At 38.4% G+C, this 20,851-nt stretch overlaps 1 non-coding gene across 1 annotated transcript; it reads right to left on the reverse strand.

Annotated features, from left to right (window-relative positions):
• Positions 1-19,915: 19,915 nt before the first annotated feature.
• On the reverse strand, positions 19,916-20,023 carry LOC112724823 (small nucleolar RNA R71). The gene has a single exon (XR_003163968.1). It is a non-coding gene; the product is annotated as a small nucleolar RNA R71 (small nucleolar RNA).
• Positions 20,024-20,851: the final 828 nt, after the last annotated feature.

Here is a 20,851-nt window from a genome sequence, read left to right on the forward strand (position 1 = left end):
TGGACCATTTTCACTGAGAGGATGGGATGTAGCCATTGACAACGGTGATGCCCTATATAAAGCTTGCCATGGAAAGGAGTAGGAATGATTGGATGAAGACAGCAGGAAGCAGAGGTTTAGGAGGAACAAAAGCATATCTATACGCTTATCTGAAATTCTCACCAATGAATTACAAAAGTATTTATATCCTATTTTATATTTTAATTATATTTTAATTATCAATTCATCAAAACCATTTGAAAGCCGCATGAATGAGATTTACAAGGTGACCATAGATTGCTTCAAGCCGACAATCTCCGTGGGATCGACCCTTACTCACGTAAGGTTTATTACTTGGACGACCCAGTGCACTTGCTGGTTAGTTGTGCGAAGTTGTGACAAAGAACTAAGATTATGAACGTGCGTATTAAGTTTTTAGCGCCGTTACCAAGGAATGAACGATCACGATTTTGCATACCAAGTTTTTGGCGCCGTTGCCGGGGATTGTTCGTGTTTGAACAACTGACGGTTCATCTTGTTGCTCATATTAGGTAATTTTATTTTAATTTTAAGCTTTTTATTTTTATTATTTTTAATTTTCGAAGAAATTTTCAAAAAAATAATTTAATAAAATCATGAAAACCAAAAAATAATTGTGTTTCTTGCTTGAATCTAGTGTCAAGTCATAAGTTGGGTGTCAATTGCATGTTTATCTCTTTCTTGCATTTTTCAAAAATTCATGCATTGTATTCTTCATGATCTTCAAGTTGTTCTTGATGAATCCTCTTGTTTGATCTTCATATTTTCTTATTGTGTGTTGCATCTTGTTTTTCATATGCATTCTTGCATTCATAGTGTCTAAAAATTAAAAATTTCTAAGTTTGGTGTCTTGCATGTTTTCTTTTCTTGAAAATTTTTCAAAAATAAGTTCTTGGTGTTCATCTTGACATTCAAAGTATTCTTGCATGCTTTGTGTGTTTTGATTCACAATTTTTATGTTTTGAGTCTTTTTATTGTTTTTCTCTTTCTTCATTAAAAATTCAAAAATCAAAAAAATATTTTTCCCTCATTCTCTCATAAATTTTCGAAAATTTGGTTTGATTTAGTCAAAAAGTTTTTAAATTTAATTGTTTCCTATGAGTCAAATCAAATTTTCATTTTAAAAAAATTATATCTTTTTCAAATCTTTCTCAAAAAATAAAATCTTTTTCATTTTTCTTTTATGATTTTTGAAAATTTCAAAATGATTTTCAAAAATCTTTTTCTTATTTTTATCTCATATTTTCGAAATCAATGCTAACAATTAATGTGATTGATTCAAAAATTTTTAAGTTTGTTACTTGCCTAGTAAGAAAAGTTCAATCTTTAAATTCTAAAATCATATCTTTTTGTTTCTTATTAGTCAAGTAACCAACTTTAATTTTTAAAAACAAATCTTTTTAAATTTCTTTTTCAAATCGTTTTCAAAATAAATGTCAATCACGTCTTTTTCAAAATCAATTTTAAAATCTTTTCTAACTTCTTATCTTTTCAAAATTGATTTTCAAATCTTTTTCAATTAATCTTATCTTTTTGTTTGATTCTTATCTTTTTCAAAACCACCTAACTAATTTCTTGCTCTAATTTTCGAAAATCACCTTCCTCTTTCTCAAAATTCCTTTTTAATTAACTAATTGTTTTAAATTTTAATTTAATTTAATTTAATTTATCTTTTTAAAATTTTCGAATTCTAACTAATTTTAAATTGAAAAAAAAACAAAAATATTTTTATTTTATTTTATTTATTTTTCGAATTCTTCCCTCTCTCATTGATGCACGAAAACTTGTCTCTTAACAAATTTTCCTCGGCAAGTATACCGAATTGTCGTCAAGTAAAAACTCACAATAGAGTGAGGTCGAATCCCACAGGGATTGATTGGTCAAGCAACTTTAATTGGAGGAATGTTCTAGTTGAGCTAAGCAGAATTTGATTTGAGAATTGCAGAAATTTAAATGGCGGGAAAGTAAATGGGAGAAAATGTAAATGCTGGAAATAAAGAGCTGAATATAAATGACAGAAAGTAAATTGCAGAATCTTAAATGGGGAATGGGGAATTTAGCAGGAAAGTAAATGGTAGAAAGTAAAGAGAATGGGTAAGATCAGAAATGGGGGATTCATTGGGCTTAGGAGATGTTGCATTCTCTGGATCAAGTTCGTTTTCATCTCTTCCTCAATCAATGCATTCATTGATCTCCTTGGCAATCTTAAGTGATTGAATTCTAATTCCTTGGTAATTCAATCTCTCAAATCTTGATCAATAGCCAATTCCTTGGTCTAATTGCTCATGAGAAGAGATAAAGTATGGTCACTGATTATACCACATGTATTTCTAAATCAAACTATTGGGAGAATTATATGTCACCATATCCGTCCAAACCCCAATTTGGTCCAACATGAGAAAGCATTTCTAGCATGATCTCTTCATTCCTCTTCCAAGGTTCCGAAGAGATCCAAGTATGAATAGCTTCTTTTCCAAGATAACTACCCAATTGGATGAAGATTGAAAGCTTTCTAGTAAAATCAAGAGAAAAAAAAGAGGAAGAATAATGAAAACTATTATTGATCCATCAAATTACAACAGAGCTCCCTAACCCAATGAAAGGGGTTTAGTTGTTCATAGCTCTGGGAATGGAAAACAGAGATGGAAAATACATTCTGAAAGTAAAACTAGAAGTTGCAGAGAAAGTAAAATTATACAGAGGATAGTTCTCTCAATCCAAAAGCTCTCTCCCTAGTTTAAAACTACTCCTATATATACTACTCTTCTGATCTTCCAGTTGGCTCTTCAAGTCTTGGATATGGGCCTTTGGATCTTGAGTTGAAGCAGTTTGGAATCTTTAGTGGGCTCAGCTTTGCTTGCAGAGAAAGTGTGAAGTAGGCATGGACTTTAGCTAGGACGTTAGTGGCGTTAACGTTAAGTGAAAATGTGGGTGCGAGAACGTTAGTGACAATCACCTTTTGCACTAACGTTCCTAGCCCAAGATGGTTCACGTTAACTTCAACGTTAGTGGCACTAACGTGACCACTAACGTTGCCTCTTGGTCCATCACAAGCGTTATTGGCATTTACCTTTTCCAATAACGTTGCCCTTAGCCTCTCCTTTCCTCATGTTAGAGTTCACGTTAGTATAACCAACGTGGCTCTTAACGTGGGCATGCCTTAGCCTCGAGAGCGTTAGTGACACTTACCTTTGTCACTAACGCTCCAAATGCCTCACCTTCCCACGTTAGAGTTCACGTTAACTTAGTTAACGTGACTCTTAACGTGTTGAAGATTGCCATCTCCAACGTTAGTGACAAAGGTGAGTGTCACTAACATTGGCTTATCATGCTTGGCTCCACGTTACTCTTCACTTTAGTGGTCTTAACGTGACCACTAACCTGGGCAATGTTGGCTTAGTCCAACGTTAGTGACAAAGGTGAGTGTCACTAACGTTGGCATTGTTTGCCCCTTCCACGTTAGAGTTCATGTTAACTAAGTTAACATGACTCTTAACGTGGCCAATTGCCAATTTTGGAGCATTAGTGGTATTCACTTTTACCACTAACGCTGGAGCTCCCTCTTCATCCACGTTAACTACCACGTTAATGTAGTTAACGTGGCAATTAACGTGGGCTATGATGGCTTCGAAAGCGTTATTGGCTATCACTTTTCTCATTAACGTTGTGAGTTCATTCCCATTCCACGTTAGTGGTCACGTTAATTAGATTAACGTGGCTGCTAACGTGGCTCTTTCTTGCTTCCTTTGTCCTAAAATCAAGCAAATACAATGCATCAAAGCTCTAATCCAAGTTATGATATCATGCATCATCTATTTTATCATTCAATTCCAGTATAGTTCTCATAAAATAATGTAAAAAATTATAGTGTTGCTTGAATCAAGATGTAAGTGATTATCTACCCAAAACTTGCTTATTTCCTAAGAAAGTGCATGAAACTACCCAAAAATAATAAAGAAAAGGTCAGTGAAACTGACCAAAATGCCCTGGCATCATAACACCAAACTTAAAGCTTGCTTGTCCCTAAGCAAGTATTGAAACATGAGAATGATGAATGAAATGACAAGAGGAATGAATCATTATTGTGGAAGTCATGTCCTTGGTTTTATGGGGTTTCATGCATAGCAACTTAGGTTCATTCCTTTACTGGCTTTCAGACCTTTATCATGCCCTGGAATACTCATTTGATTGCACCCTTTGAGACTTTTATTTATTGATCCCTTTGTTTTTTCAAGGTTTATTGCATCCTTAGGCTAAGTGTTCTGTTAGGGGGCGACTCTTTAAAATAAGCTTTTAGCCAACACTCCCGAACCAGTTGGTTCAAGGTGCTAGGTGTTGAAACACCCCTAAGGACTTACTCCCTCAAGTCTCTCTCCCCCATACATGCACACCACAGGTACATGGTTTGTTATTTTCTTTCCTTGAGGCCTTGGTGTCCGGCACATCTTTGGGTTACTAAATGTTCTGTAGCAAGGTTGCTCTTGATAGTGGATTTTCAGTTGATAATCCCGGGTTAGTTAACCCAAGTTACCAAGTGATGGAGCACTCCTAAGAACTTATTCATCCAAGCAAATCCTTGGTACAATAGCACCACAGACACATCCCTCAAGATTCAAGCCCTTGGTGCCTAGCCTTATTTCTTATTACTTTTCTTTCTTTTTCAACTCTTATTGTTCTTTTCCTTTTTCTTATTAGGATCTTGTTATTTAGCTAGTCTCATGGAGTGTGTTTCAAGCATATGATTCAGGACAGATAGTTGCCTTCCTACCTTGTTGGTGAACCAACTTAGCTAAGTGATTACTACACCACAAGCTTAAGAACCTACTCCACAAATGATCATCACTCTGGTTTTTCATAACATCTCTTTTTATTTGGCTTAAAAGGACAAGCATACAAGTGAGCAAGGTGCAGATGAAAACATGTAATTTGGACCAGCACAAATATGACAAAGGCAATGAAAGAAAATATTAAATTCTAGTGATTTAAGCTAAAGAGTAACTATTAATCAGGGGCACATTCAGACTTCCAATTTTTTTTTACATCTCCAAGCATATGGGATCAAGTAGCAATACAACCTTTTGGTGTATGCTTGTAAATTTCTGGACTTAATTTGGTGTGTGATCACCAAACTTTGTTCATTGCCTAATGCAGAACCTCATGTGCTTTTATTGATAAAACAACTATGAAATAGAAACTAAACTATTGTTAAGCGGTTTCCCTGATTGATTGGGGCTAGCAACTTGCCATTGAAGAGGTGTAATGTGATTCTAACTGAAATCTTCGGTGGAACACTAAACTTAGAATTACACATTCACTCTTGAGATGATCATGAAAAGGAAACTACCTTAGGTTGGGTTGCCTCCCAACGAAGCGCTCTTTTAGCGTCGTTAGCTCGACGATTTCTCCATCAGTTGAGATGATATTTCATTTTGGGGCTTTCTCCCATGTTGCCCATGTAGTGCTTGAGCCTTTGTCCGTTCACAGTGAACGTCCTTTTTGAACTTTTCTCCATGATTTCTATGTGTCCATACGGCGAAACCATTGTGACAAGAAAGGATCCTGACCACCTTGATTTGAGTTTCTCAGGGAAAAGTCTTAATTTGGAATTGTAGAGGAGCACTTGCTGTCCTTTTTCAAAGCTCCTGGGTGTTAGATGGAGGTTGTGCCTTCTCTTTGCCTTTTCTTTATAAATCTTGGTATTTTCATAGGCTTGAGATCTGAACTCCTCCATTTCCTGCAGCTACAAGACCCTCTTTTTACCAGCAACAACGCTATCAAAATTTAGTAGCTTGAGAGCCCAGAGGGCTTTGTGTTCCAGCTCCAATGGTAAATGACAAGCCTTTCCATACACCAGTTGATATGGGGACATCCCGATTGGTGTTTTGAATACCGTTCTGTATGCCTAAAGAGCATCATCCAGCTTCTTCGACCAATCTTTTCTTGATGCTCCTACAGTCTTTTCCAGAATCCTTTTTAGCTCTCTGTTAGATATCTCAGTTTGCCCACTTGTTTGGGGGTGGTAAGGCGTGGCAATCTTGTGTTTTACCTCTTATCGTAGGAGGAGCGCTTCTAGTGGTTTGTTACAAAAATGGCTCCCTCCATCACTGATGAGTGCTCGTGGGACTCCGAACTGGCTAAAGATGTTCTTTCTGAGGAAGTTCATGACTACCTTATTGTCATTCATTGGGGTTGCAATAGCCTCTACCCACTTGGAAACGTAATACACTGCTACCAAGATGTACTTGTTTGAATATGAGGTTGGGAATGGTCCCATGAAATCGATTTCCCACACATCAAACAGTTCCAGTTCTAAGATGAAATTCTGTGGCATCTCATTTCTTTTGGGTAAGTTTCCAGCTCTTTGACATTCATTGTAGTTCTTTACTAGTTCTTTGGCATCCTTGAAAAGGGTGGGCCAAAAGAATCTGCTTTGTAACACCTTGGCTGCAGTTCTATCCCCTCCAAAATGGCCTCCATAGCACGAGCCGTGGCAGTTCCACAAGACCTCTCGTCCTTCTTCTTCCGAAACACATCTTCTCAGGATTCCATCTGAACACTTCTTGAAGAGATATGGTTCATCCCAAATAAAATACTTTGCGTCATTGATGAGCTCTCTTTTTTGATGTTTATTGATTTCTGGAGGTAAAGCCCCAGTTGCCTTAAAATTGGCAATATCAGCAAACCAGGGTGCTCTGTGAATCGTCATCAACTGCTCATCTGGGAAGAACTCATTTACATTTGTATCATGTGTTCCTCCTTTATTATGAGGGATTCTGGATAGGTGATTTGCTACCTTGTTCTCCACTCCTTTCTTGTCTCTAATTTCAATATTGAATTCCTGCAACAACAAGATCCATCTTATTAGTCTTGGTTTTGATTCTTGCTTGGCAAATAAATATTTAAGTGCTGTGTGGTCTGTGAAGACAATCACTTTGGCACCAATGAGGTATGATCTAAACTTATCAAATGCAAAAACTATTGCCAGCAACTCCTTTTCAGTAGTGGTATAGTTTCTTTGAGTATCATTAAGGACTTTGCTGGCATAGTATATCACATGGACCAAGTTATCTTTCCTCTGCCTTAACACTGCCCCAATTGCGAAATCAGATGCATCGCACATTAGTTCAAATGGTAAGCTCCAATCAGGTGGGGAAATGATAGGGGCAGAGGATAGCCTCTTTTCAAGTTTTCAAATGCTAGCATGCACTTTTTCATCAAAGATAAATGGTGTATCAGATAGAAGGAGATTGCTTAAAGGCTTGGCTATCTTTGAAAAATCTTTAATAAACCTTCTGTAAAAGCCAGCATGTCTTAGAAAACTCTTAATTGCCTTGACATCACTTGGTGGGGGTAATTTTTCAATGAGTTCCACCTTAGCTCTGTCCACCTGAATGCCTTGGTTAGAAACCTTATGGCTAAGAACTATTCCTCCTGTCACCATAAAGTGACATTTCTCCCAGTTCAAAACCAAATTAGTCTCTTGACATCTTTTTAATACCAGGGCCAAGTGATTTAGGCAATTAGGAAAGGAATCTCCGAATACTGAGAAGTCATCTATAAAGACTTCGATGAATTTTTCTATCATATCTGAGAAAATGGAGAGCATGCAACGTTGGAAAGTTGCAGGTGCATTGCATAGCACAAATGGCATACGCCTGTAGGCAAACACTCCATATGGGCAAGTGAAGGAGGTTTTCTCTTGGTCTCTTGGATCAACCACTATTTGGTTATATCCTGAATAACCATTGAGAAAACAGTAATATGCGTGTCCTGCAAGTCTTTCCAGCATCTCATCCATGAAAGGAAGGGGAAAATGATCTTTTCATGTAGCTTCATTGAGTTTTTTGTAGTCTATGCACATCCGCCATCCTGTGATGGTCCGTGTAGGGATTAGTTCGTTCTTCTCATTGGGGACTACAGTGATTCCTCCTTTTTTTGGGACAACTTGCACAGGGCTGACCCATGGGCTGTCTGAGATCGGATAGATCACCCCTCCTTGCCACAACTTCATGACTTCTTTCTGTACCACTTCCTTCATGACTGGATTCAGCCTCCTTTGGGGTTGAATGGATGGTTTGGCATCATCTTCCAACAGTATCTTATGCATGCATATGGCCGAACTAATTCCCTTCAAGTCAGCGAGGGTCCATCCTACGGCATCCTTGTGCCTTTGTAATACTTGAAGTAGCTCTTCCTCTTGTTCTTGGCTGAGGGATGAATTTATGATCACTGGATAACCTTCATTTTCCCCTAGATATGTATACTTGAGAGTGGGTGGCAGTGCCTTCAGTTCAAGTTTGGGTGCTTCTTTCTTTTCATTCTTCTCCTCTATTGTGCCCTGAATTTGATGAGTGGAACTTTTGTGTGGTCTAGAATTTCTCTTCTAGAAATAAGAACTTCGTTGTAAGCGTAGTTCTAAACCAACAAACAATTCCCACATCAAAAATTTTGGTTGTCACAAGTACAAACCCCAAATGAAAATTTACCGGAGTATTTGGACTCCGGGTCGTCTCCCTAGGAATTGCAATGAAATGCTCAATTATTGGCTATGAAGAACAAGGGGGTTTGATTTTCAATGGGCAAGAAAAATAAATGGCAAGAAAGTAAATTAAGCAAGTAATTAAAGAAAGCAAGATAAAGAACTCTTGGCTAAGACTTAGGTAATTGAGATTACCATCCTTGTCTACAAACCATATATTGATAATTACGAGAGGCCAAGCTCATTAAGTCTACTTTCAAAAGCCTTAAGTACATAATATCTACTCCTAGACTTGAAGTACGTCAAATGACTTTGATCACATCAACCCATAAGTCCCAAGCTACCTACTAATTAGATTAGTAGTGGATTGGCGTCAATGAGTATCAAATTGATCACTAAGGGTTCTCAAATCACCAATTCAATGAGACCCAATGACTCAAGGTCACTCAATTCCCTTAGCCTAGGCCAAGAGTCAAGAAAACTACTCAAGAACTAAAGGAAACATTATATCAAACACCTAGAGTGCAAGAAAAGTAAACATCACAAATTGCAAGAATTAATGAAACCCATAACTAACATAAGCAAGAAATCAACACTAACAATCAAGATCAACATCAAAAGAGCATGGAAACATAAAATTGTATTAAAAGAAAATTAAGATCCAACAAGGTTCATGAACATAAAAATGGCAAAATAGGGAAATTAACATAAAAGTGGACCCACGGGCAAAATCGGCGCGCACGCGTACATGGTGCGTACGCGCCCCTGAACGCGAAGCAACATATGGCAAAATTAATATCATTTCGAAGCCCCGGATGTTAGCTTTCCAACGCAACTAGAACTGCCTCATTTGGACCTCTGTAGCTCAAGTTATGGTCGATTAAGTACGAAGAGGTCAGGCTTGACAGCTTTACGGTTCCTTCATTTCTTCATGAGTTCTCCCACTTTGCATGCTTTTCTCCTCACTTCTTCCATCCAATACTTGCCTTATGAACCTGAAATTACTCAAAAAATATATCAAGGCATCGAATGGAATTAAAGTGAATTAAAATCACCAATTTTAGGGCCTAAAAAGCATGTTTTCACATTTAAGCACAAATCAAGGGAGAATTGCAAAACCATACTATTTCATTGAATAAATGTGAGAACAGTTGATAAAATCCCCCAAAATAAGCACAAGATAAACCACAAAATTGGGGTTTATCAAATCTCCCCACACTTAAACCAAGCATGTCCTCATGCTAAGAATAAAGAAGGACAAGAAAAGGGTATGAACATTTATTCAATGCAAATAAACTATATAAACCTATCTACATGCATGCAACTAAATGCAAAATGATTCTACTTACTTGGTTAAAAGTAAATCAATCTCCAAGAACATATATAAGCAAGTAGGGCAAAGGTCATATGACGACTCACAAACTCTACCAATTCAAATATCAAAATGAAGTTCAAATAGACTTGCAAGAAGAACGCTCATGAAAGCCGGAAACAAGGAATTGAGCATCGAACCCTCACCGGAAGTGTATCCGCTCTAGTCGCTCTAGTGTATAGGGTCAATCACTCAATTCTCTTCTAATCATGCTTTCTATGATTTGTTTTTCATCTAACAATCAACAATTATTCAATGCATGCATACATTCATCATGAGGACTTATTCATAGGTTGTAATGGGGCTAGGGTCAAGGTATGGATGCATATGGTCAAGTGAGCTTGAAATTTGCATCTTTAATTAACCTAAGCTCTCACCTAACACATATAACAACCTATACAATTCTAATACAAAACCTAGCTACCCATGATTTCCATTTTTTTTTCTTCACATACTCATGCATTCTCTTTAATTAACATCCCATATGCATTGATTTTTATTGAACTTTACCTTGGGGCATTTTTGTACCCTTTTTATTTCTTTTTCTCCTTTTTTTTTCTTTTTCTATATATATATATATATATATATATATGTGTGTGTGTTTTTTTTTCTTTATCATTTTTTTTAAGTATATACAAACGTATCAATGCATATGGTTTTACATATAGTGCATGAATATGTACCAAATTCCCAATATTTTAAACAAAAATAAAAATTACACTTTTACCTCAACCAATGTCCCAAGTTTCCCACACCCAAATGATACACACCCTCACTAGCCTAAGCTAATCAAAGATCCAAATTAAGGACATTTATTATTTTTCACTTAGGGGTAGTGATGTGCTAAAATTAAGAACGAAAGAGATTAAATAGGCTCAAATCGGCTAACAATGGTTGATGAAAGGTAGGCTATTTAGGTAAGTGAGCTAAATGAAATGATGGCCTCAATCATATAAATGCATGTATACATGGAATAATGGACATAAAGAATCAAACAAATCAAAGATTACAATCATAGAGAGAGAATAATGCACACAAGAATGGAAATAAGTGGTTATTAGATGTAACCACACAATTAGGCTCAAAACTCACATGCTTGTGTTCTTAGCTCAAAAGCCATGTTCCAAAATAAATTCTTCAAGCAAGTTCTCAAAAAAAAATTTCAAATTGGTAGGGTGCCCTAAAACAATTTTTCTTGGAAAAGATATCATCACCCTAACCAAGTAGTCTTAATCATAAAAAGAAATGGTGAAATATGTACAAATTCTAACTAATATGCAACCTATCATGCAATGCAACAACTATTCTAACAAAGACAAAAATTAAAAATTAGTGTTGAAAAAGGAAGTTGTTACCCATGGAGATCGGTCGGACGACCTCTCCACATTTAGAAATTTGCACCGTCCTCGGTGCATGCAAAGGAGAGCAAGGTGGACGGGTTGCTACAATTGATGAGCTCCTTCAAAAGGTTGTGCGGATGAACTTGTTTATTGCCCCATTTAGAAGCCTTTCCATTCCTTTCCTTCTTGTTGGGCAACCTAAAAGGAAAGATAAAGAAGGATAATTAAGCCTATATCAAAGATATCAGAGCAAGTAGAACATAGGCGGGGGCTAATGCCAAATAAGAGTGAGGTTCTCACTACATGTTAGCTATGCATGTAAGTGAGAGAACAATATAGGCAAAGGGCATATCAATTAATACTTGATGCAAGAACAAGTTAAAGCATGAAGAGCATATTGAGTATCAAGCTTAATCAATAATTGACACAAACAAGATTAGTGGTAAGCGTGAGAGCATTTGGTCCCATCCTAACTCAATGATGATAAAGTATAAAAACAAGGGATCATGAGTCAGGAAGGACTAAAGCACTAATCTTGTGTGTAGAGCAAATATTACAATTAATGTCAAACAAGTCACAAAGCACCAAGATTAACCAAGAAATCCTCAACAATTGAATATAAGAATCCAACACCATTATTAAAACAAGAACTTAGAAAAGAAAATAAGAACAATTTATAAAAACAAAATTAAAATGCAATGGGTGATAATATGCAAATGCAACATATAGAAGAAAATGAAAATAAGAAAAATAAAAAGTGGAATTTTGAAAAGAAAAGAAGAAGTGAAAGAAAGTAAGAAGGGAAGAAAGAAGAAGAAAGAAGAAGGTAAAAAAAAAAGAGGAAGAAAATAAAGTAGAAAACAGGGGAAGCAGCGCGCGGAACCGACGCGTACGCGTAGGCACGCGTGCGCGTGGGTGGGGAGGCGGGACAAGCGACGCGTACGCGAATAGCACGCATACGCGTGGATGTGAAGATGGCGACCGGCGCGAATGCGTCATGTACACTTGTGCGCGTACATGGCGCATCCGCGCCCCTGAACGTGAAGCAACATATGGCAAAATTTATATCATTTCGAAGCTCCAGATGTTAGCTTTCCAACGCAACTAAAACCGCCTCATTTGGACCTCTGTAGGTCAAGTTATGGTCGATTGAGTGCGAAGAGGTCAGGCTTGACAGCTTTATGGTTCCTTCATTTCTTCATGAGTTCTCCCACTTTGCATGCTTTTCTCCTCACTTCTTCCATCCAATACTTGCCTTATGAACCTAAAATTACTCAACAAACATATCAAGGCATCGAATGGAATTAAAGTGAATTAAAATCACCAATTTTAGGGCCTAAAAAGCATGTTTTCACATTTAAGCACAAATGAAGGGAGAATTGCAAAACCATGCTATTTCATTGAATAAATGTGAGAAAAGTTGATAATATCTCCCAAAATAAGCACAAGATAAACCACAAAATCGGGGTTTATCAAACCTGAACCTCAGCTGTTGTAGCTTCTTCGCTTGATGCTGATTCCTCCTCTTCTATTAACCCCTCAAGTTCTTCTTCTTCAAAAGTCTCTTGTACTACATCTTTCAGTGAGTCTAACCTCATACATTCTCCCAATGGTTCCTGTGGGTAGTTCATGGCCTTGAAGACATTGATCATCATTGTTTCATTGTGTAGTCTAAGGGTAAGTTCACCCTTTTGGACATCGATGATAGCTCCAGCAGTAGCTAAGAATGGTCTCCCCAAGATGATAGAAGCCTTAGCTCCTTCCTTCATGTCCAACACTACAAAGTCTGCTGTGAAGATAAAGTCTCCTACCTTCACTAGCAAGTCTTCCACTATGCCGTGAGGAAACTTGAATGATTGGTCAGCCAGTTGTAAGGCCATTTTTGTTGGTTTGGCCTCCTCAATCTTCATTTTTCTCATCATAGCTACAGACATCAGATTTATGCTGGCTCCTAAATCACATAGAGCCTTTTCCACTGTTATTTCTCCTATAATACAAGGAATCTGAAAGCTCCCAGGATCGTTCAATTTCTAGGGCAATTTATGTTGAATGATGGCACTACATTCTTTGGTTTGTATCACAGTATCATTGTTCTTCCAGCTTCTCTTCTTGGTCATCAACTCCTTCAAGAACTTGGCATAGAGCGGCATTTGCTCTATTGCTTCAGCAAAGTGTATGTTAATCTGTAGTTTCTTGAAGATTTCTAAAAATCTGGAGAACTGGCTGTCATCCCCCTTCTTCCTCAATTGTTGAGGATATGGGGCTTTCGGAACATATGGCTTCAGCTCTTCTCCCTTTTGATGTGAATTGGAGGTGGGAACTTGAACTTCATCTTATTCCTCCTTCCTTCCAATTGAATCTTTCTCTTGTGGTTGCTTGGAAGCCTCCTTAAATTCCTTTCCACTTCTGAGGGTGATAGCATGACACTCCTTCCTTGGATTTGGTTCAATGTTACTGCGAAGGTCATGGCCGGGAGCATGCTGAAATAGGTAGCCAATTTGTGTCTCAAGTTTCTTGATGGCAGCATCTTAATTCTGCATGTTGGATTGCACTTCCTCTCGGAACACCTTACTATCTTGGATTTCCTTACATATACCTTCAAGTAGAGTCTCAATCCTTGATAGTCTTTCTTCCGATGATGGTGAGTTGAGATTGGAGGGATGAGAAGGGCCATTTTGGCTTTGGTATGGATGTTGAGGTGTGTTGTTAGGTGGTTACTGATATGATCTCTGTGTGGAATGTTGGTGAGCTGCATTGTTGTTGGGGTTGTGGCGTCTCTGATCTTGGCCTTGGTCTTGTTGGTTTCCCCATCCAAAGTTTGGGTGGTTCCTCCAACCAGGATTGTAAGTCTTGGAGTATGGATCATGTGCCTGCCTGGGTGAGTTTCCACTGTAGTTGGCTTGTTCCTGATCACCCTCTGCCACCGCATTTACTCCTTCTTGAGCTGCTGATGAGGTGGTGATTGCTGCTACTTGGTTCCTCTCCATCTTCTTGGTAAGGTCAGCCAGCAGCTTGGTAATCAGCTTGTTCTGGGCCAGCAGTGCATCCACATTGTTCAACTCCATCACTCCTCTAGTGTTGCCTCTTTCAGAAGCATAGAAGTAGTCATTCTCAGCTACAGTTTCAATGACATCTATGGCATCTTCAATGGTATTCTTCTTGTTCAGAGATCCCCTGGATGAGTGGTCTACTGCCTTCTTTGATTCATAGGAAAGACCTTCATAGAAAACGTGTAACTGCACCCATTCATTGAACATATCTGGCGGGCACCTTCTTGTCAAGTCTTTAAACCTCTCCCATGCTTCGTAGAGAGTCTCACCATCTTGTTGCCTGAAAGTTTGAACCTCAGCTCTCAACCTGTTGATTCTTTGAGGAGGATAGAATCTCGCCAAGAACTTGTTCACCACATCTTCCTAGGTTGTTAAACTCTCCTTCGGGAAGGATTCCAGCCATTTAGATGCTTTGTCCTTGAGTGAGAAGGGAAACAAAAGCAATCTATAGGTGTCGGGATGAACACTATTAGACTTCTCAGTATCACATATCCTCAGGAATGTGGTTAGATGTTGATTGGGGTCTTCTTGGATGCTCCCTCCAAATTAACAGTTATTCTGAATAAGGGTGATGAGCTGTGGCTTTAGTTCGAAGTTGTTGGCATGTATGGTTGGCTTTTGGATGCTACTTCCATAGTTTCCTGGGTTTGGATTGATATAAGAGCCTAGAACTCTTCTTTCTTGTCCAGCATGATGCACTAGACCTTCTCTGCCATGGTTGTGAGCCTCTTCTTCATGATGGTTCTCCATATTCTCATCCATGTCTGGTTCAAGGTACTCTTCCTCTTCCTCAGCACCAACAACTCTCTTTCCTCTTGCTTCCCTCCTTAATCTAAGGAAGGTCCTCTCAGGTTCAGAATCAAAAGAAGTTGAAGTCCCGCTTCTTCTACCTGTCATACAACCAATAAGGCCAAAGCAAAAGGGAGATAGAGAGTTTTCTGGTTAAAAATGATGTTAGTATGAGTGATGCAATATATCAAACAGTTAGTGGGTTAGTGAACTAAATTGTAACAACTACGAGAACACCACTAACGGGTAGGGGTAAAGGGAAGGAAATAACTAAAACTGAATGTAAATTACTTAAACAGAATTTAAATCAAACAAAAGAAAAATGCTTAATCTAGTTATCCGCCAATTTAATCATTGTTGATACAAAATCAATCCCTGGCAACGGCGCCATAAACTTGATGCACGGAAACTTGTCTTTTAACAAATTTCCCTCGGCAAGTATACCGAATTATCGTCAAGTAAAAACTCACAATAGAGTGAGGTCGAATCCCACAGGAATTGATTGATCAAGCAACTTTAATTGGAGGAATGTTCTAGTTGAGCTAAGCAGAATTTGATTTGAGAGTTGCAGGAATTTAAATGGCGGGAAAGTAAATGGCAGAAAATGTAAATGCTAGAAATAAAGAGCTGAATATAAATGACGGAAAGTAAATTGCAGAATCTTAAATGGGGAATGGGGAATTTAGCATGAAAGTAAATGGCAGAAAGTAAAGAGAATGGGTAGGATCATAAATGGGAGATTCATTGGGCTTAGGAGATGTTGCATTCTCTGGATCAAGTTCATTTTCATCTCTTCCTCAATCAATGCATTCATTGATCTCCTTGGCAATCTTAAGTGATTGAATTCCAATTCCTTGGTAATTCAATCTCTCAAATCTTGATCAATAGCCAATTCCTTGGTCTAATTACTCATGAGAAGAGATGAAGTATGGTCACTAATTATACCACATATATTTCCAAATCAAAGTATTGGGAGAATTATATCTCACCATATCCGCCCAAACCCTAATTTGGTCCAACATGAGAAAGCATTTCTAGCATGATCTCTTCATTCCTCTTCCAAGGTTCCGAAGAGATCCAAGTATGAATAGCTTCTTTTCCAAGATAACTACCCAATTAGATGAAGATTGAAAGCTTTCTAGTAAAATCAAGAGAAAAGAAAGAGGAAGAATAATGAAAACTATTATTGATCCATCAAATTACAACAGAGCTCCCTAACCCAATGAAAGGGGTTTAGTTGTTCATAGCTCTGGAAATGGAAAACATAGATGGAAAATTCATTCTGAAAGTAAAACTAGAAGTTATAGAGAAAGTAAAATTATACAGAGGGTAGTTCTCTCAATCCAAAAGCTCTCTCCCTAGTTTAAAACTACTCCTATATATACTACTCTTCTGATCTTCCAGTTGGCTCTTCAAGTCTTGGATATGGGCCTTTGGATCTTGAGTTGAAGCAGTTTGGAATCTTCAGTGGGCTCAACTTTGCTTGCAGAGAAAGTGTGAAGTAGGCATGGACTTTAGCTAGGCCGTTAGTGACGTTAACGTTAAGTGAAAATGTGGGTTCGAGAATGTTAGTGACAATCACCTTTTGCACAAACGTTCCTAGCCCAAGATGGTTCACGTTAACTTCAACGTTAGTGGCACTAACATGACCACTAACGTTGCCTCTTAGTCCATCTCAAGTGTTATTGGCGTTTTCCTTTTCCAATAACGTTGCCCTTAGCCCCTCCTTTCCTCACGTTAGAGTTCACGTTAGTATAACTAATGTGGCTCTTAACGTGGGCATGCCTTAGCCTCGAGAGCGTTAGTGACACTTACCTTTGTCACTAACACTCCAAACGCCTCACCTTCCCACGTTAGAGTTCACGTTAACTTAGTTAACGTCACTCTTAACGTGTTGAATATTGCCATCTCCAACGTTAGTGACAAAGGTGAGTGTCACTAACGTTGGCTTATCTTGCTTGGCTCCACGTTACTCTTCACGTTAGTGGTCTTAACGTGACCACTAACGTGGACAATGTTGGCTTAGTCCAACGTTAGTGACAAAGGTGAATGTCACTAACGTTGTAATTGTTTGCCCCTTTGGTGCACGAATTGTGAATCACACTTTTCACAACTCGTACCACTAACCAGCAAGTGCACTGGGTCGTCCAAGTAATACCTTACGTGAGTAAGGGTCGAATCCCACGGAGATTGTTGGTTTGAAGCAATCTATGGTTATTTTGCAATTCTTAGTCAAGAAGTCAATTGTATTTATCAGTTGAATTGCGAATAAACAAGAGAGCATGGGTTAAAGGTTACTTGTTATGCAGTAATGGAGAATATGTTGGAGTTTTGGAGATGCTTTGTCTTCTGAATCTCTGCTTTCCTTCGTCCTCTGATTCACGCACGCACGTCCTTCTATGGTAAGCTGTGTGTTGGGGCATCACCGTTGTCAATGGTTACATCCCCTCCTCTTGTGAAAATGATCCAAATGCTCTGTCACAGCACGGCTAATCATTTGAGGTTCCCGATCGGGCTGGAATAGGATTCACCCTCCTTTTGCGTCTGTCACCACGCCCAGCACTCGCGAGTTTGAAGCTCGTCACAGTCATTCAATCCCTGAATCCTACTCGGAATACCACACACAAGGTTTAGACTTTCCGGATTCTCATGAATGCCGCCATCAATCTAGCTTATACCACGGAGATTCTGATTAAGGAATCTAAGAGATATTCATTCAATCTGATGTAGAATGGAGGTGATTGTCAGACACACGTTCATGGATTGAGGAAGGTGATGAGTGTCACTGATCATCACCTTCTCCATAGTTAGGCGCGAATGGATATCTTAGATAGGAACACGCATGTTTGAATGGAAAACAGAAATACTTGCATTAATTCATCGAGACACAGCAGAGCTCCTCACCCCCAACAATGGAGTTTAGAGACTCATGCCGTCAAAGAGTACAAAGTTTAGATCTAAAATGTCATGAGATACAAAATAAGTCTCTAAAAGTTGTTTAAATACTAAACTAGTAACCTAGGTTTACAAAAAGTGAGTAGACTATGACAGATGGTGCAGAGATCCACTTCTGGGGCCCACTTGGTGTGTGCTGGGGCTGAGACTTAAACATTTCACGTACATAAGGCTGTTTTGGGCGTTCAACACCAGGTTTGGATCCATTTCTGGCGTTGAACTCCAACTTTTAATCCTTTTTCGGCGCTGGACGCCAGAATTGGGCAGATAACTGGCGTTGAACGCCAGTTTACGTCATTTATCCTTGAGCAAAGTATAAACTATTATATATTGCTGGAAAGCCCTGGATGTCTACTTTCCAACGCAATTTATAGCTCGCCATTTCAAGTTCTGTAGCTCCAGAAACTCCACTTTGAGTGCAGGGAGGTCAGAATCCAACAGCATCAGCAGTCCTTTTTTAGCCTGAATCAGATTTTTGCTCAGCTCCCTCAATTTCAGCTAGAAAAATACCTGAAATTACAGAAAAACACACAACTCATAGTAAAGTCCAGAAATATGAATTTTTCCTAAAAACTAATGAAAATAAACTAAAAACTAACTAAAACATACTAAAAACTATATGAAATTTACCCCAAAAAGCGTATAAAATATCCGCTCATCACCCTTCCACGTTAGAGTTCACGTTAACTAAGTTAACGTGACTCTTAATGTGGCCAATTGCCAATTTTGCAGTGTTAGTGGTATTCACTTTTACCACTAACGCTGAAGCTCCCTTTTGTTCCACATTAACTACCATGTTAATGTAGTTAACGTGGAAATTAACGTGGGCTATGATGGCTTCGAAAGCGTTATTGGCTATCACTTTTCTCATTAACGTTATGAGTTCATTCCCATTCCATGTTAGTGGTCACATTAATTAGATTAACGTGGTTGCTAATGTGGCTCTTCCTTGCTTCCTTTGTCCTGAAATCAAGCAAATACAATGCATCAAAGCTCTAATCCAAGTTATGATATCATGCATCATCTATTTTATCATTCAATTCCAGCATAATTCTCATAAAATGATGTAAAAAATCATAGTGTTGCTTGAATCAAGATGTAAGTGATTATCTACCCAAAACTTGCTTATTTCCTAAGAAAGTGCATGAAACTACCCTAAAACAATAAAGAAAAGGTCAGTGAAACTGGCCAAAATGCCCTGGCATCAAACATCTCCTTCTAATTATTTATTTATCTACTAACGCTTCTCTTCTTCTTAAAAATTCGAACCTTCTCCCTCTTTATGTGTTCGAATTCTTTCTCTTATCTTCTACTTACATAAAGGAACTTCTCTACTGTGGCAAAGAGGATCCCTATTATTTTCTGTTCTCTTCTTTTTCATATGAGCAGGAACAAGGATAAGAACACTCTTGTTGAAGCTGATCCTGAACCTGAAAGGACTCTGAATAGGAAGCTAAGGGAAGCTAAAGCACAACTCTCTAGAGAAAATCTGACGGAAATTTTCGAAAAAGAAGGAGACATGGCCGAAAATAATAACAATGCAAGGAAGATGCTTGGTGACTTTACTGCACCAAATTCCAACTTGCATGGAAGAAGCATCTCAATCCCTGCCATTGGAGCAAACAATTTTGAGCTAAAGCCTCAATTAGTTTCTCTGATGCAACAGAATTGCAAGTTTCATGGACTTCCATCAGAAGATCCTTTTCAGTTCTTAACTGAATTCTTGCAAATCTGTGATACTGTTAAGACCAATGGGGTTAATCCCGAGGTCTACAGGCTTATGCTTTTCCCGTTTGCTGTAAGAGACAGAGCTAGAATATGGTTGGACTCTCAACCTAAAGATAGCCTGAACTCTTGGGATAAGCTGGTCACGGCTTTCTTAGCCAAGTTCTTTCCTTCTCAAAAGCTTAGTAAGCTTAGAGTGGATGTTCAAACCTTCAAACAGAAAGAGGGTGAATCCCTCTATGAAGCTTGGGAGAGATATAAGCAACTGACCAAAAAGTGTCCTTCTGACATGCTTTCAGAATGGACTATCCTGGATATATTCTATGATGGTCTGTCTGAATTATCAAAGATGTCATTGGACCATTCTGCAGGTGGATCCATTCACCTAAAGAAAACGCCTGCAGAAGCTCAGGAACTCATTGACATGGTTGCAAATAACCAGTTCATGTACACTTCTGAAAGGAATCCTGTGAGTAATGGGATGCCTCAGAGGAAGGGAGTTCTTGAAATTGATACTTTGAATGCCATATTGGCTCAGAATAAAACATTGACTCAGCAAGTCAATATGATTTCTCAGAGTCTGAATGGATTGCAAGCTGCATCCAATAGTACTCAAGAGGCATCTTCTGAAGAAGAAACTTATGATCCTGAGAACCCTGCAATAGCAGAGGTGAATTACATGGGGGAACCCTATGGGAATACCTATAATCCCTCATGGAGAAATCATCAAAGTTTCTCTTGGAAGGATCAACAAAAGCCTCAACAAGGCTTTAATAATGGTGGAAGAAACAGGTTTAGCAATAGCAAGCCTTTTCCATCATCCACTCAGTAACAGATAGAGAATTTTGAGCAGAATCCATCTAGCTTAGTAAATATAGTCTCTGATCTATCTAAGGCCACTTTAAGTTTCATGAATGAAACAAGGTCCTCCATTAGAAATTTGGAGGCACAAGTGGGCAGCTGAGTAAAAGAGTCACTGAAACACCTCCTAGTACTCTCCCAAGCAATACAGAAGAGAATCCAGAAAGAGAGTGCAAGGCCATTAACTTACATGGTGTGGCCGAACCCAAAGAGGAGGAGGAGGACTTGAATCCTAGTGAGGAAGACCTCCTGGGACGTTCAC

The sequence above is a fragment of the Arachis hypogaea genome, chromosome 11 (genome assembly GCF_003086295.3).
Source record: "Arachis hypogaea cultivar Tifrunner chromosome 11, arahy.Tifrunner.gnm2.J5K5, whole genome shotgun sequence".
Classification (NCBI taxonomy): Eukaryota; Viridiplantae; Streptophyta; class Magnoliopsida; order Fabales; family Fabaceae; genus Arachis; species Arachis hypogaea.